We start from the raw sequence: 15,434 nt of genomic DNA, 5'->3' as shown, positions 1-15,434 counted from the left end.
TCCAGAGCACCATATAACATCAAGAGATGTAAGCATTCTGCAGGTTGCTCGGGATTGGAAAATGGACGTGGACTTGGAAAAAAAGCTTGTATTTCCCCCAGACATTGCAGCTACAACACTCCGGCCAGACATGGTCCTGTGGTCCACAACAGCCAAGCTGGTGTATGTTGTGGAATTGACAGTACCATGGGAAGATGGTGTCAAAGAAGCTTATGAGAGGAAAAAGACCAAGTACTCTGAACTGGCAACTGAAGCTGCCCAGAATGGCTGGAAGACCAAGATTTTCCCTGTAGAAGTGGGATGCAGGGGATTCGTTGCTACATCTACGACCAGTCTATTGAAGAAGATGGGGGTGAGGGGTCACTCCCTCCACCAAGCAATCAAGTCCTTGTCAAATGCAGCAGAAGAAAGCAGCAATTGGATTTGGATTAAAAGGAAAGACAACAACTGGGCTGCAAGATGAAGACAGGAGGTTATGGAACTGAGGGGGGTGTATCTGGGACGCCAGGTCGCACCGTTGAGCCCTCTGGAAACGTTGTGGGCTTATCAACGAAACGTCAAAGAAGGAGGGTGCCCACCTGATGACCCCGATGACGTACCTACCCTCCTTCCTTGTCACCACTCCAAACCCACTGCCGACATCGAGAGTGCCAACTTACCATAGGGATTGAAACACCAGGTCCTAGTAGCTCTACTACCAAATATACCCAGATGATCACTAAAGAGCCGCAAGCTGCAGGGGCAATGGGCAAAGGGTTAGAGAATGGAATAAAAACAAAGCCCACTTTGGTGATGGGTGGAATAAATTCTTCTTGAACCATATGCATAAGATTCTTCACAATTTGATAATGCATTTATTACAATGCATGTTCCTGCTTCAGATTCAGCCTTTCTTGGGTTATAGTCTTTACAGACAGAAGGTCTCATACAGTGATTAATTATGAAACGGCTGAATATTTTGTTGGTGAACATGCACACCAGATAAAATTAACAGTTACTACTGGTGTAAAAATTCTGGTTCTCTCAATCTCCCATAATCAGCATCCCACATCAGCAGGTGGAAGTAGAAACTTAACTGGATAAATTCTGTGTTTATGAGAAAAGCTCTGACTCCAGGGGGATCTGCACTGAATGTCTCACTAGAGGCCATGCTCTCTACCTGCTTCTGCCAATGGGAATGAGGTACAGGAGCCACACCACCGGTTATTACCCCTCAACCATCAGGCTCCTGAACCTGTATGGATGCCTTCACTCACCTCAACAATGAACTGATTCCATAACTTACAGACTCACTTTCAAGGACTCTACAATGGCATGCAAGAGAATTCCTAGAAGCAAGGTTTTCCAAAAACAATTCCATAAATAGCCACGTAGACTTTGTGGGCAGGATTCCAGACAGCGCACAGAGTTCTCCATGCCACCAATCAGTGACGAGACCCCCTCCCTATGTCACAATTGAGTTTCCATAACGACAACCAATCAACTGATTGATAAGTATATAAAGGTCAATCATTCAGAGGACACACCACAAGGTGGCGGTAATGCACCATTAAGCTGGGTGCCAACCACTGTAAAACAAGAAGAAGAAGAAGACAAAGAAGAGGACACACCACAAGGGAACAGTGCACTGATGATGTCCCCTTGTACAGTGACAGAACATTTGCAATTAGATTGCCAAGATTGGAGATCTCGACCCAACCGCTCTACAACTCACGCTCCCAGTATTATTTATTTATCGATCTATCTACCTATCTGTTTATTAATTTGCTTGTTTGCTCAGTTTGTTTTCTTTTGCATATTCGTGGCTTGTCTGTTTTTCAGTGTTGCTTTTCATTGATTCCAATTGTATTTCTCTGTTCGACTGTGAATGTCTGCAAGAAAATGAATCTCGAGGTATATGGTGTATGGTGATATATGGTATATGGTATAGTATATATCACTATAGTATATGGTGATATATAAACATTTTGATAATAAACTTACTTTGAATTTTGAATTTTGAACCAATTTCCATTATCTTGACATCACAGAAGTGGACACTGGAATAATCTCCAGTTGCTTAGCTGACAACAGCTCCAACTACTCTGAAGGTTAATGAACCAGGACAATGAAGCCTGTTTGACTGCTACCAGAGCCACCATACAAAACATCTACTCCCCCATCCACTGATACAGCAAACCAACTACAGCAATGTGGGCCACTAACAAGATGCATTATATAGATATCACCTCCTAAATCATGCAAATAGTAATAATGAGTAAATAACTATTACAGCTACTGAATTGTAGCGTCCTTTGTCCAAGAGGACCTTAACCTTGTCAGGGGGTGTGGAGGCTTGTGTACCTCAATGACCCGGAGAGCTGTGTTGGCTGGAGTCAGGGCTTTAGGCTTTGACCCTTGGTAGAGTTACCCATGCCAAACAGGTCAAAGAGTAGAGGCCAGACTAAGAGTGGTCCACCGGTCCTCCAGGCTCGGGGGTTCAACTCAGGGCTAACAACCCTGACTGGTAAAAAAAAAACTGTTAAGGAAACATCAATGAGGAATCCTTCTACATCTGAGTGTGACTGTGTTCCTGAGTCTCCACCTGGACTGTACATGACTGACAGTAGTGAAAACTGAGCTATAGACTGATGAAGGAAGCCCCAAATAAAGCCAGAGATGGAGGATCTTTAGTCGCTGCCCGAAATGCCAGTGGCGTAACGAGCAGTACCGTAGCAGTAGAGTCCTCCATTGATTCCACAACCTATAGAAACACAAACAAGAGAAAATCTGCAGATGCTGGAAATCTGGACTGAATTTCGGACTGAAATATCAACTGTACTCTTCTTCATAGATGTTGCCTGGCGTGCTGAGTTCCTCCAGCATTTTGTGTGCGGTTTTGGCCCGAGACGTCGACTGTACCCTTTTCCATAGATGCTGCCTGGAAATCCTTCTGTAGGAATTTCCATTCGAGGGCATTGGTGTTTCCATACCAGGCTGTGATGCAGCCAGTCAATATAGTCTCCACCACACATCTATAGAAGTCTGTCAAAGTTTTAGATGTCATGCCAAATCTCCACGGCAGACTTCTGTACAAAGGTGTTTTTTCTACCACCCGGAAAATTTCTTTCCTTTAGTTTTGGTCCCCTAATCTGAGGAAAGACATTCTTGCCATAGAGGGAGTACAAAGAAGGTTCACCAGATTGATTCCTGGGATGGCAGGACTTTCATATGAAGAAAGACTGGATCGACTAGGCTTATACTCTCTGGAATTTAGAAAATTGAGGGGGGATCTGATTGAAACGTATAAAATTCTAAAGGGATTGGACAGGCTAGATGCAGGAAGATTGTTCCCAATGTTGAGGAAGTCCAGAACGAAAGGTCACAGTTTGAGGATAAAGGGGATGCCTTTTAGGACCGAGATGAGGAAAAACTTCTTCACACAGAGAGTGGTGAATCTGTGGAATTCTCTGCCACAGGAAACAGTTGGGGCCAGTTTGTTGGCTATATTTAAGAGGGAGTTAGATAAGGCCCTTGTGGCTAACGGGATCAGGGGGTATGAAGAGAAGGCAGGTACAGGGTTCTGAGTTGGATGATCAGCCATGATCGTAATGAATGGCAGTGCAGGCTTGAAGGGCCGAAAGGCCTACTCCTGCACCTATTTTCTATGTTTATACAGAAACAGCATTCTGTCATGTAAGGATCATAGGGGTCTCCCTACCATCCTTCGGGGACACTTATCAGAAGCACTGCATATGCAGGGCTCTTAGTGTTATCAAGGATCCCACCCATCCATCCAGCATTCTTTTTGACTTTCTGCCATCAGGCAGGAGACTCCGATGCACAAAGAGAAGAACGGTCAGGATGGGAAACAGTTTCTTCCCTCAGGCCATTGGGCTTCTGAATTCCCTAACGCATTTGAAGTGTCACTGATTAATCTGTTCTGTACCCTACAATATTTAATTGATGCACTTTCATTTGTTATTTATGCATTTAATCTGTAGATTTCATTCTTACTCTGATAAGTTATTGTCTATTAAATGTATGTTATGTGTACTACTGTGCTTTACACCCTGGTTCAGAGAAACTTCTCATTTGGCGGTATACATGTATATAGTTAAATGAAAATAAACTTGACTTGACTTGACTTGACGAGTCCTTCCTGTCACAGGTGAGTTAGGAAAGGATAGAATTAATTTTACTTGTCAAATACACTACATTTATTTGTATTAGGAATTTGCCATGGTGTGTTGGTCAGGACACGACATGCAACCGTGAACAACCAACATTCAACAATTATGAAGAAAATAGAACTCTATAAAATAAAGAATTATATATAAATATAAAAGCTAATAAAGTTCAAATTTAAAGGTATTTTGACTTTCACACTGTTACAGTAAACAAGCTGTAGTTAAAACGGGAGGAGAAGATGGCGCCACACCGTGCATGCGCAGCCCTCCGGTGAAAAACGATATCGTATCTGTTAAATAGGGGCCGTGGACAATTCTGATTTGATGGAGACAGACATGAAAGCACAGAGGAACATCTGGAGAAATTTCTGAAACGCCGGTCACCGCTGTCATTACTGTGTGGTCGGGAATCTTTCCGAGGGTAGGCCTCAAAATCCCCGGCCTTGCCTGCTTTTGGCGACTGAGAAGGAGGTCGAATCATTCGGACAGAGATGGCGCTCAGTACTCAGTGTCGGAGAGCTGATCGGAGCTCGAAGTTTTCAGACAACTCAGAGTCGGATTGTGGTCGGGTATGGCAGGGAGAGTTTTTCTTCCTTCTCCCGTCTGCGTGAGATGTGGGACATTTGAGAAACTTTGAACTTTTACTGTGCTCATGGACTTCTTCATCAAGTTATGGTATTGTTGCACTGTTTGTAACTATATGTTATAATTATGTGGTTTTGTCAGTTTTTTCAGTCTTGGTCTGTCCTGTGTTTTGTGATATCACACCGGAGGAAATAATGTATCATTTCTTAATGCATGCGTTACTAAATGACAATAAAAGAGGACTACGTGTCTTCATAATTTAAAGCTGCTAACTACTACTACAGTAATGGATGTAAAACAATACTAGTTGCAGATGTAACAAAGTGTCAATATATTAACAATATAAAATCTACTTCCCCATTTCCTGCAAGGGCCTCTCAAAGTCTAACCCTACATCCCAGACGTGAGAGTGGAAACGGGTAAGGCTGGCCATCAGGACTCTGGTGAAGCTCTGTAGGCCAATCCCCCGTACAGCGGACACAATGGATTACAGAAACATTGATAAACTCCAGCCGTACCATCAACTTCATGAGGACGAGGGAGATGGGGGGTCATCGATGGCCTATGCTCCACTGGGATCTGAGGGCCCAGGATGAAGAAGACTACCTGCAAGGAAAAGCAGATGCTTAAGAGATCTGTATGGAAACATTAATCAGAGTTAGGCTCAGAGTCCTAAACAGTGTGACAAAATACCAAGTTATCAGAAGATTGAGGCCGATAAGAAAGATAATGGGGGAACATTCAGAAATGTTAATGAGAGATGAGAGAGATTACCGAAAAGAGACACAGTTCCGAGTATTGTCAGACACCGGTTGCTTTGAACCTGAACTGATTGAAGTTTGATGGACAGGCGATACCCCAGCAGGGGGATAAAAGGAACAGGTTCGCTAAGGCAAGCAGACACCACGACACCACGAGATAACGAAACCCTGGAAAAGCGGTGTGCCCCCACAAGTTGGTGAGAGTTTTGGAGGTCCGATCGCGGGACCAACCATAGACGCACAGGGTGAGAAGGTACAATCGGCGGGAACCTGGTGTGTGTGTCCGCCCTTGCCTGGGTGCCGGGTTCACCGCAGAACAACGATTATATCCGGAACAGAGGGGTCACAGTCGGTGACCTCAGAAGACATTACAAAGGGCTCGCCCAAAAGCTAACTGCGAGGAATATCAAAGGTCTGTTGAATCCGTTTTGAATATCATCATTTGCTCTCTCTCTTCCCCCAACGGCACAACAGCGATTACTGCGAACTGAACTAAACTGAACTGAACTCTGAGTCACTTGAGACTGATCATTTTACCCCTAGACTGCAATAGAGCTTGATTGATCCTATTATCCTAGTTCTGTGTACATGTGTGTTTTATCATTGCTAACCTGTTGCATTTATATCCTTATAATTAGAGTACTGTGTTACTTATTTCTTTAATAAAACTTTCTTAGTTTCAGTAATCCAGACTCCAACTAAGTGGTCCATTTCTGCTGGTTTGGCAACCCAGTTACGGGGTACGTAACAACAGCAAGTTTTAACAAAGGATCTGTTGCTCAACTGAGTGACCATCAACAGTACCATGTGATATCCATCACTTTCATCAAATCTGCTTATGATTTACCGTTCTCTGCACCTCCTTTGCTGTTTCTGGTGTAAATCACTTGTTCATCAGCGATATTCCCTCTGAAACCAAAGGGTCAGTGTTGTGACAGGAAGGTGTATTGGTGACTGAGGTCAAAATGGAGGTTGCTTCATCATCTCAAAGTCTTGACCAATGAAACACAGGGTTTGAACTTGTCCTCACCTAATCCAGAGGTGAATGAATGAAGCCAAATCATGTGACATTGGTCCGGCTAATGACCAACATAAAAGGCAAACAAACTATGGGACGGGAGAGGGGTACTTAGCTGTAGTATAGTGTGCACGGCCCAGTGAATAACTGTAGCAGATTCAACATTGATCTGCAAGAGGCAATCAATAAATACCTGAAAGAGAAAGAATTGCAAAGAAAGCAGATCACAGGGCAAAACTGGAATACTGCTTCAAAGAGTAAGCACAAGAACAGGACCACATTTCATCTTTCTGTTCTGTATGATTACATCTATGTTGAGTGAAATGGGTCAAGCGCATCACTGTTTTGAGAAGGTCAAAAAGTTCTTCATTGCATGCTGGGTTGGGTTGTTCTCTGATCTTGGTAATTTACAGTATTTGCAATCATTTTGTCACCATGTGAGGAGACATTGTCAGTGAGCTGTTGATTGTGGTGTGTCCTCCAACTGGCTGTTAAGCAGCAGAACCAAATCTCCCTGGTCTCTACCCATGAAGATAGAGAGGGGCACAAATTCAGTTGGGCATCAGAGAAAGTCGTGGCACAACCGGACACATGGCATGCAAGACAGTTCAGCGAAAAATTCTGTAAACAAACATGTAGGCCCCGATCCTATTCATCAACCAATGTGGGCAAAATTCCAGACCACAACACATGAAGTTCACCACACAGTCAATCAGTGAAGAGATTTCCTCCCCACAGCAGAAATGAGTTTCCAAAATGACGTCCAATCAGCGGATTGAAAAGTATATGAAGGCCAAGCTTTTGGAGGACATACCACAATCAATATCGCACCGACGATGTCTCTTCGCGTGGTGGCGAAACATTTGTAAGTAAATTGCCAAGATTGGAGAACAACTCAATGCAACCATCAACCACCTGAGCTATGGAATTGTTTTCAATTCGCCATGGAATCCAACAAGAACTGAGGTTGAATTTTACCATGTGGTATTCCACTTGAACGCACCCCAGAGTAGTGAGATGTACCACTACGCTATATACTATGAAAGCCCACTTTAGAAAAAATACAAAATCAATAATATTTGACCTACTGTTGTGATATTTTGGATGTAAAGCTAGAACAACTACCATCGGGGAGAAGATAAAGGAGCCTGAAGACACACAATGAAAGTTCAAAGCAAATTTATTATTGAAAACATACTACATGCCACCATATACAACCCTGAGATACATTTTCTTGTGGGCATTCACAGTAAGTACAAGAAACACAATTGAATCAGTGCAAACCGCACCCAACAGGAAGGACAACAACCAATGTACAAATATATAAAGAAATAATAATAATAATAATAATAAATAAGCAATAATATTGTTACTTCATCATGGGTGCTAGTCTCCGTAGTATCCAGAACATCTTCAAGGAGTGATGACTCAAAAAGGTGAATATCTATCATTAAGGACCCCCATCACCCAGATTATGCCCTGTTCTCATTGCTACCATCAGGAAGGAGGTACAGAAGCATGAAAACACACACTCAGTGATTCAGGACTAGCCTCTTCCCCTCTGCCATCCGATTTCTGAATGGACATTGAACTCATGATCACCACCTCAGTATTTTGCACTGCTTTTTTATATCTTTTATTTCTTATATAACATGTAATAAGTTTTATGCCTTGCACTGTGCTGCTGGTGAAAAACGACAAATTACATGACATACTTTAAGTAAATGATAATAAACCTGATTCTGATTCTGACAGAGAGATTAACCTGGGAGGTCTATTCTTTCTCCTCCAAGAGGATCACAGCCTTGTTGAGGGGTTTGTGGGCTTGCATACCTAAATGACCTGGCGAGCTACATTGGTTGGAGTCAGGGGTTTATGATTTGGCTCTTGGTAGGGTCACCCATGCCAAACAGGTCAAAGGGTAGAGGCCAGACTAAGAGCGGTTCACTGGTCCTCAGTGAAGGGTTGACAACCCTGGACTGGTCAAACAAAACTATTACAGAAACGGCAATGAGGAATCCTTCTGCATCTGAGTGCGATGGTATTCCTGAGTCTCCGCCTGACAATTACATGACTGATGGTTGTGAAAATTGAGAGGAAGCCACGGGCATGATGAAGAAAGCCCTGAACACCATCAGAGGTGGAGGACATCTGTTGCTACTCCAAACGCCAGCGGCGTAACGGGAAGTAACATAACTATACTTCCTATGTTTATCCCTCCATGCTGAGTCTTTTATTCCTTGTTTGAGATTGTATCTCAATGAAGAATTTGAATTATATTCCTTGTTGTGAGATGCTGGGGCCATTTGTGTACAGCAGAATGACCATGAGTTAAAGGCCTGCTCTTTCCACTAGCTCAATTCATTAAAGGGCTTTGATAGTGAAACTTGCTAATGACTACTTTGATATTTTCTCTAATTATCCTCGATGTTCAGTGGGGTCTGTTGATGGGCCACTGGTGGTTATACAGTGTTATCAAAGCTGACGTAATTTTTTGTTTTGACTTCCATGGGCATGTTTTCACAGATCGTGTGCAAACAATAATTTTAAGCATATCCTTTTTCTTCCCAATTCACAATAAATCATCAAATAGTCCCGTGTCAGAAACTCAACTTGGGACACCTGCATGAGTTTCTGATAGCAAGGGGATCATTATTTTCCAGCTGAGGTTTAATCGGTTCGAGAGGTCACAAGTCTATTTGGAACTTGGGACTTGGCATGAGGTGACCACCACTATTTCTTGTAGACCAATTGAGAGTTATGAAATGAGATACAATATAGAATATAAAAGGCGAAATCCATCATTAAGAACTCCCCATCGCTGAGGTCATGCCCTCTTCTCATTGCTACGAACTGGGAGGAGGTACAGGAGCCTGAAGACACACACTTAATATTTCAGGATCAGCTTTTTCTCTTCCACCATTAGATTTCTAAATGGGCACTACCTCAGCATTCTCCCTCTATTTTTGCACTGCTTATTCAAGATAATTTTCTTTTATTTATTTGTTTCTTTCTTTCTTTATTTATTTATTGAGACGCAGCACAGAATAGGCCATTCCACCCCTTTGAGCCGGGCTGCTCAGCAATTCTTCAAGTTAATCTGAGCCTAATCACGGGACAATTTACTACGACCAATTAACCTACCAACAGGTATATTTTTGCACTGTGGGAAGAAACCAGAGCACCTGGAGGAAACCCCTGCAATCTTGGGGAAAACGTACAAACTCCTTACAAGCAGCGGCGGGTATCGAACCTGGGTCACCCGTACTGTAAGGCGTTGTGCTAACCACCATGCTACCGTGCACCCCATGTATTTTATATGTGCTTGCTGTAATTTATAGTTTTTATTATGATGTATTGCAATGTACCGCTGCCACAAAACAACAAATTTAACAACTTACTGTATGCCAGAGATATTAATCCTGATTATGCAATTTGACACCTAGGCAGGGATGTTCGATGCCTCTCAGGGAATGGTTGTAAATCATGGTTTCTACCCTGCCTTGAGGCAGCACAGAAGCGTAGCAGTTAGTACAACCACTTTGCAGCACCAGCGATTACTAATCGGAGTTGAGGTCCCACCAGTGTTTGTAAGGGATTTTTTTCACATTCTAAAAGTGACTGTGTGGGATTCTTCCAGGTGCTCCCAGTTTCTCCCACATCCCAAAGATGCATGGTTAGAGTTACGGTTCAGTCGTTCAATGGTTCCATTTAATCTTAGAGAGTGCATACGGTATATAACCTGAAATTCTTACTCTTCACAGACATTCATGAAACAAGGAACACCAAAGAACGAATGACAGGAAAATGTTAGAACCCCAAAGCCCTCTCTCCCCTTCCCACGCACAAACAGCAGTAAAACATCAACCCTCCCCCTCCCCCCGACTTATTTCAGCAGGAAGCATCAGTACCCACTACCCACCAAGCAAGAAACAGCAAAGCCCCCAAAGAGAGACTACGATCGGCAGTCCAACAAAAACTAGTTGTTCACCCAGCAATTTGACATACCACCGTCTCTCTCTCTCTCTCTCTCTCTCTCTCTCCCTAACAAGGGACAGGGAGGTGTTGCCCCTTTTCCACAGCAAGAGGGAGACCAACAAAGAAAAAAATCTTGCAGATTATGATGGTACAGTCTGCCGTGTCGCTTTTATTCTGAGTTCTCTGACTCAAAAATCCTCCCCCCCCCACCATCGAGAGAGAAAGAGAGAGAGTGATCAGCCAAGTACAGAGGCCTCCGACAGCCGATCTGCTGTTCGTGATGTTCTGGTTAGTGAATTGCGAGCATTCTATGCTGGAACCAGAAGCACGGTGATGCTTGTGCGCTGCCTCTAGCACAACCCCCACACTGCGTTATCACTGACACAAAGCGACGCATTTCACTGTTTGTTTTGACGTGTCGCCGTACATCTGACAATAAAGCAAATCTTTCCTTCTTTAAATTGGATGCAGCATGGTCAGCTTACCCGTTGGAGTTGAGCATTTCTTTACTGTAATTAACTGAATTGTAGTTTTTTGACTCTCTCCACAGTCTTCATAACTTGTGACCCGGATGAATCACATCGCTGAGTTCATCTGGAAGCAGTCACATGAGGAACGGGAGCATGCCGAGAAACTGATGAAATTCCAGAATCTGTGTGGAGGCTGGATCTTGCAGCAGGACATTAAAGTTGGGCTCAACAATGTCCTGTTCCATCAAAGACTTTGACTAACTCTGTCTGCAGCAAATGATAATACTTGACAACTTTATTTTGGTTTATACAGTCTTGGACTGTAGGAGGAAACCAGAGCACTCAGAGGAAACCCACGCATTCACGGGAAGGATGTGCAAACTTTTTACGGCATTGGAACTGAACTCCAAACTCTGACGCTCTGAGCACTCACTGCTACACTGTTAGGGCACCCTATTTAGTTTATTTAATTTATTTTTTAAATATTTCTTATTGTAATTTAGAATAGATTATGAGAACACTCAGTCCTCTTTTATTGTCATTTAGAAATGCAGACATGCATTAAGAAATGATACAATGTTTCTCCGGAGTGATATCACAGAAAACAGGACAGACCAAAGACCAACACTGACAAAAACCACATAATTATAACATATAGTTACAGCAGTGCAAAGCAATACCATAATTTGATGAAGAACAAACCATGGGCAGGGTAAAAATGGTCTCAAAGTCTCCGAGTCGATGGACCCCTGAGTCCCCGATAGCAGGCGGCAAAAGGGAGACACTCCCTGCCATAAACCTCTGGGCACCGTCAACTTGCTGATGCCTTGGAAGCAGCCGACCACAGCCGACACTGAGTCCAACCGTCCAAAAACTTCGAGCTTCCAATCAGCCTCTCCAATACAGCCTCCCGAGCGCCATCCTCTGCCGAGCACCTTCGACCTCGCCCCGGCCGCTGAATCATGCAAAGTCGAGGGTTTTGGGGCCTTCAGCTCCGGAGATTCCAGTTACCACACAGTAGCAGCGGCAGCGAAGGGGACATTTCAGAAGTTTTCCAGATGTTCCTCCATACTCTCAGGTCTGTCTCCATCAAATCAGAATTGCGCACGGTCCCCTACTTGACAGATCACAGATATCACCACCGAAGTGGCCGCGCGCGCTGCCATCTTCTCCTCCTCCTGATTTATCATTTGTTTTTATGTAATTCACAGTACGGGTGCTGCAAAAATAATAAATTTCACAATGCATGCCAGTGATATTAAACCTGATTCTGATTCGGATTTCTCAATAGGGAAGGGGTTTATCCCACCTCTATTTCGTCCCCCCACCTCCCACTCCCAGTTCCCTCACCGTATTAGCACCAAAACAACCACCTACTCAGCTTTTGATTTTGCAGGGCTGTGACCCAGTTGATCACCTGTCTCTTGGGGCTTAACATCAATGAGTTTCAACTTCTTCTTTAGCATATTTTTCACCCAGCTGATAGGTTTTCGGGTAGCTGGGTGGAGATACGTCTCTACCAAAGGTGGTGGAAGGCGCTCCTTCCCTCTGCTAGCTTGCAGGTCACCTTGGGCAAGGTGTAGCACCTGCTTAGGCCCCACCCAGGGTCATTTGAAACCATGGGAGCAGGTGGTGGATGGTCATTTGAGCAGCTGGTGCACATCACAAGTCCTGGCTTATGCAACCATGGACAATCTCTGATAGCATTGATAATGGCTGGCTTTATAGTGATAAAGACACTGGTAAAGACACTGCCCAGAAGAAGCCGATGGCAAACCACTTCTGTAGAAAAATTTGCTAAGAACAATCATCTCCCTTTTGAAGGATCATTTGAAACTAAACCACTGCTGCATTGGGTTAGACCATAAGACATAGAAGCAGAATTAGGCCATTCAACCCATCGAGTCTTCTCTGTAATTCCATCATGGCTGATTTATTATGCCTCTCAACCCGCTTCTTTCCCATAAGTGGAGGCATGGTAGTGTAGTGGTTGGCACAATGCTTCACTGTGCCAGAAACCCGGGTTCAATCCCACCGCGGCATGTAAGAAGTTTATACGTTCTCCCGATGACCGCGTGGATTTCCTCCGGATGCTTCAGTTTCCTCACGTGGGAGGTTAATTGGTTATTGTAAGTTGTCCCGTGATTAGGATAGGGTTAAAATTGGGGGATAACTGGGTGGCATGCCCTGAAGGGCAGGAAAAGCCTATTCCACGCTGTATCTGAATAAATAAATAACCTTCGGCGCCCTGGCTAATCAAGAACCTATTATGCCGCAAACCATTTTACTAATAGAGTTGCTACTTTCTACTAATATTTATGCCTCATCTGGAAAACAATGATCCACTTGCAATCAGACACTCATGCAGGTGTCCAAGTTGCCTTCTGACATGAGAGCTTTTGGTGACTTATTGTGAAGAAAGAAGAGGCTTTGAAGCATTTTTTTTTTACACGTTGCCCACGAAAGCAGGATCACAGAAGTCAAAACAAAAAGGAGGATCATTCTCAAGCTTAGATAACTCAGTGTAAATACCTGTGGCTCAAGGCAGATGTCAATTAGAGAGTCTCATTTGCAAACACTGCTAACCAGAAGCAAGTCTCACTTTCTAAACTCTTCAATGCATTACAACAAGACTATTTAGCTCTGTTCTTCTTCAAACACCTTTGCATTTATGCCCATGGTGTGCTTTCTCTGCATTTGCTCGCTCCTTTTAGCTTTTTGATAAATTATGCCCTCCACAAAACTTTCGTTTCTGCTCCCAGCATCTTTCTGGCACAGCATTCCAGAATTTTCTGCCTTAAAAATAAATTCCCCTCTCCTGTCCACTCCCAAGCTTTGCCTTTCACCATTCTCAGCTCGCATCCAGTTCCCGGCCACTCTCTCCTGGATTAAGTGATGGCAAGATCCATCATCAAGATTCAAGATTACTTAATGCCGTTTCCTGTACACAAGTGCAAGGAGAATGAAATAATTGTTACTCTGAATCTGATGCAGCACCCAAAAAAAACCCCACAAAAGATAAAGAACACAATAACAAAAACACACACACATTAAGTATAAATACAGAAGATAGCTTACATACATTGATTGATTGTGCATCCATTAAGTGACACTGGGCTGTACATAAGACAACTGATGGGAAGTAATAAAGTAGTGGTGGAGTTAGTGGGTGGAGGTGTTGATCAATCTTACTGCTTGGGGAAAGGAACTGTTTTTGAGTCTGGTGGTCCAGGTGTGAATGCTAAGTAGCCTCCTTCCTGATAGCAGTGGTAGGAACAGTCATGAGCAGGGTGGGTGAGATCCTTTAGGATGTTACTGGCCCTTTTCCGGCATCTTTCTGTATATTTGTCCTAATGGCGGCTAGGCTGGTGCTAGTGATGGTTTGGGCAGTTCTGACTACCCATTGTAGACCCTCCCTTTCTGTCCATTTCTGGCGTGAAGGGAACCTTCTGATTCACCCTATCCACAAAATCCTAGAAATGAGTATTATTCCTTGCAGTGATAAGGCAGGTAGTTGAGCAGAGATGATCGTTTACTGATGAAACTGCCATCATTTCTTCTTTCCTCTTGAGGCAAAGTTTCACAAGGCTGTTCCCCAAAGCGGGCAGTGGACTTACAGGTCAGGCTAATTAAGCATGAGCTAGGGTGTTCAGAATTCAAAGGACTTTTGCTGGGAGTCAAAGACATTGTATGTTTCCAGCTGGATGTTTTTTCTTGATTATGAAGACACGCAGTCCTCTTTTATTGTCATTTAGTAATGCATGCATTAAGAAATGATACAATATTTCCTCCGGTGTGATATCACAAAACACAGGACAGACCAAGACCAAAAAAACTGACAAAGCCACACAATTATAACATATAGTTACAACAGTGCAGCAATACCATAACTTGACGACGAAGTCCATGAGCACAGTAAAAAGTTTGAAGTCTCTCAAATGTCCCACATCTCACACAGACGGGAGAAGGAAGAAAAACTCTCCCTGCCATGCCCGACCATAATCCGTCTCTGAGTCATCCGAAAACTTCGAGCCTCCGAATCAGCTCTCCGACACCAAATACTGAGCGCCATCTCTGTCCGAACGATTCGACCTCAATCTTGGTTGCCAACAGCAGGCAAAGCCGGGGATTTTGAGGCCTTCCCTCCGGAAGATTCCCAACCGCGCAGTAATGACAGCAGCGAACAAGCGTTTCAGAAATTTCTCCAGACGTTCCTCTGTGCTTTCACGTCCGTCTCCATCAAATCAGAATTGTCCACGACCCCTATTTAACGGATACGATATCATTTTTCACCAGAGGGCTGCGCACGCACAGCACGCTGCTCTCTCTCCTCCCGCCGTATGTCGGGAGAACCTAAAATTATATTTTTCTGTTTAAAAGTGGGTCACCAATTTTAGACAGAGGTAAAATTGTCACTAAGTGCTAGAATCCCTGTACACCTCCTCCCTCACTT

General features: G+C 43.7%; 1 protein-coding gene across 1 annotated transcript in view; it reads left to right on the top strand.

Annotated features, from left to right (window-relative positions):
- Nucleotides 1-15,434, top strand: part of LOC140204769 (ferritin heavy chain B-like) — a 44,560-nt gene that overhangs the window by 1,920 nt on the left and 27,206 nt on the right. The window lies entirely within an intron of this gene.

This window comes from Mobula birostris, chromosome 11 (assembly GCF_030028105.1).
Source record: "Mobula birostris isolate sMobBir1 chromosome 11, sMobBir1.hap1, whole genome shotgun sequence".
Classification (NCBI taxonomy): domain Eukaryota; kingdom Metazoa; phylum Chordata; class Chondrichthyes; order Myliobatiformes; family Myliobatidae; genus Mobula; species Mobula birostris.
Note: the sequence above shows the minus strand (reverse complement) of the source record. Positions and strands in the feature narration are given on the sequence as shown.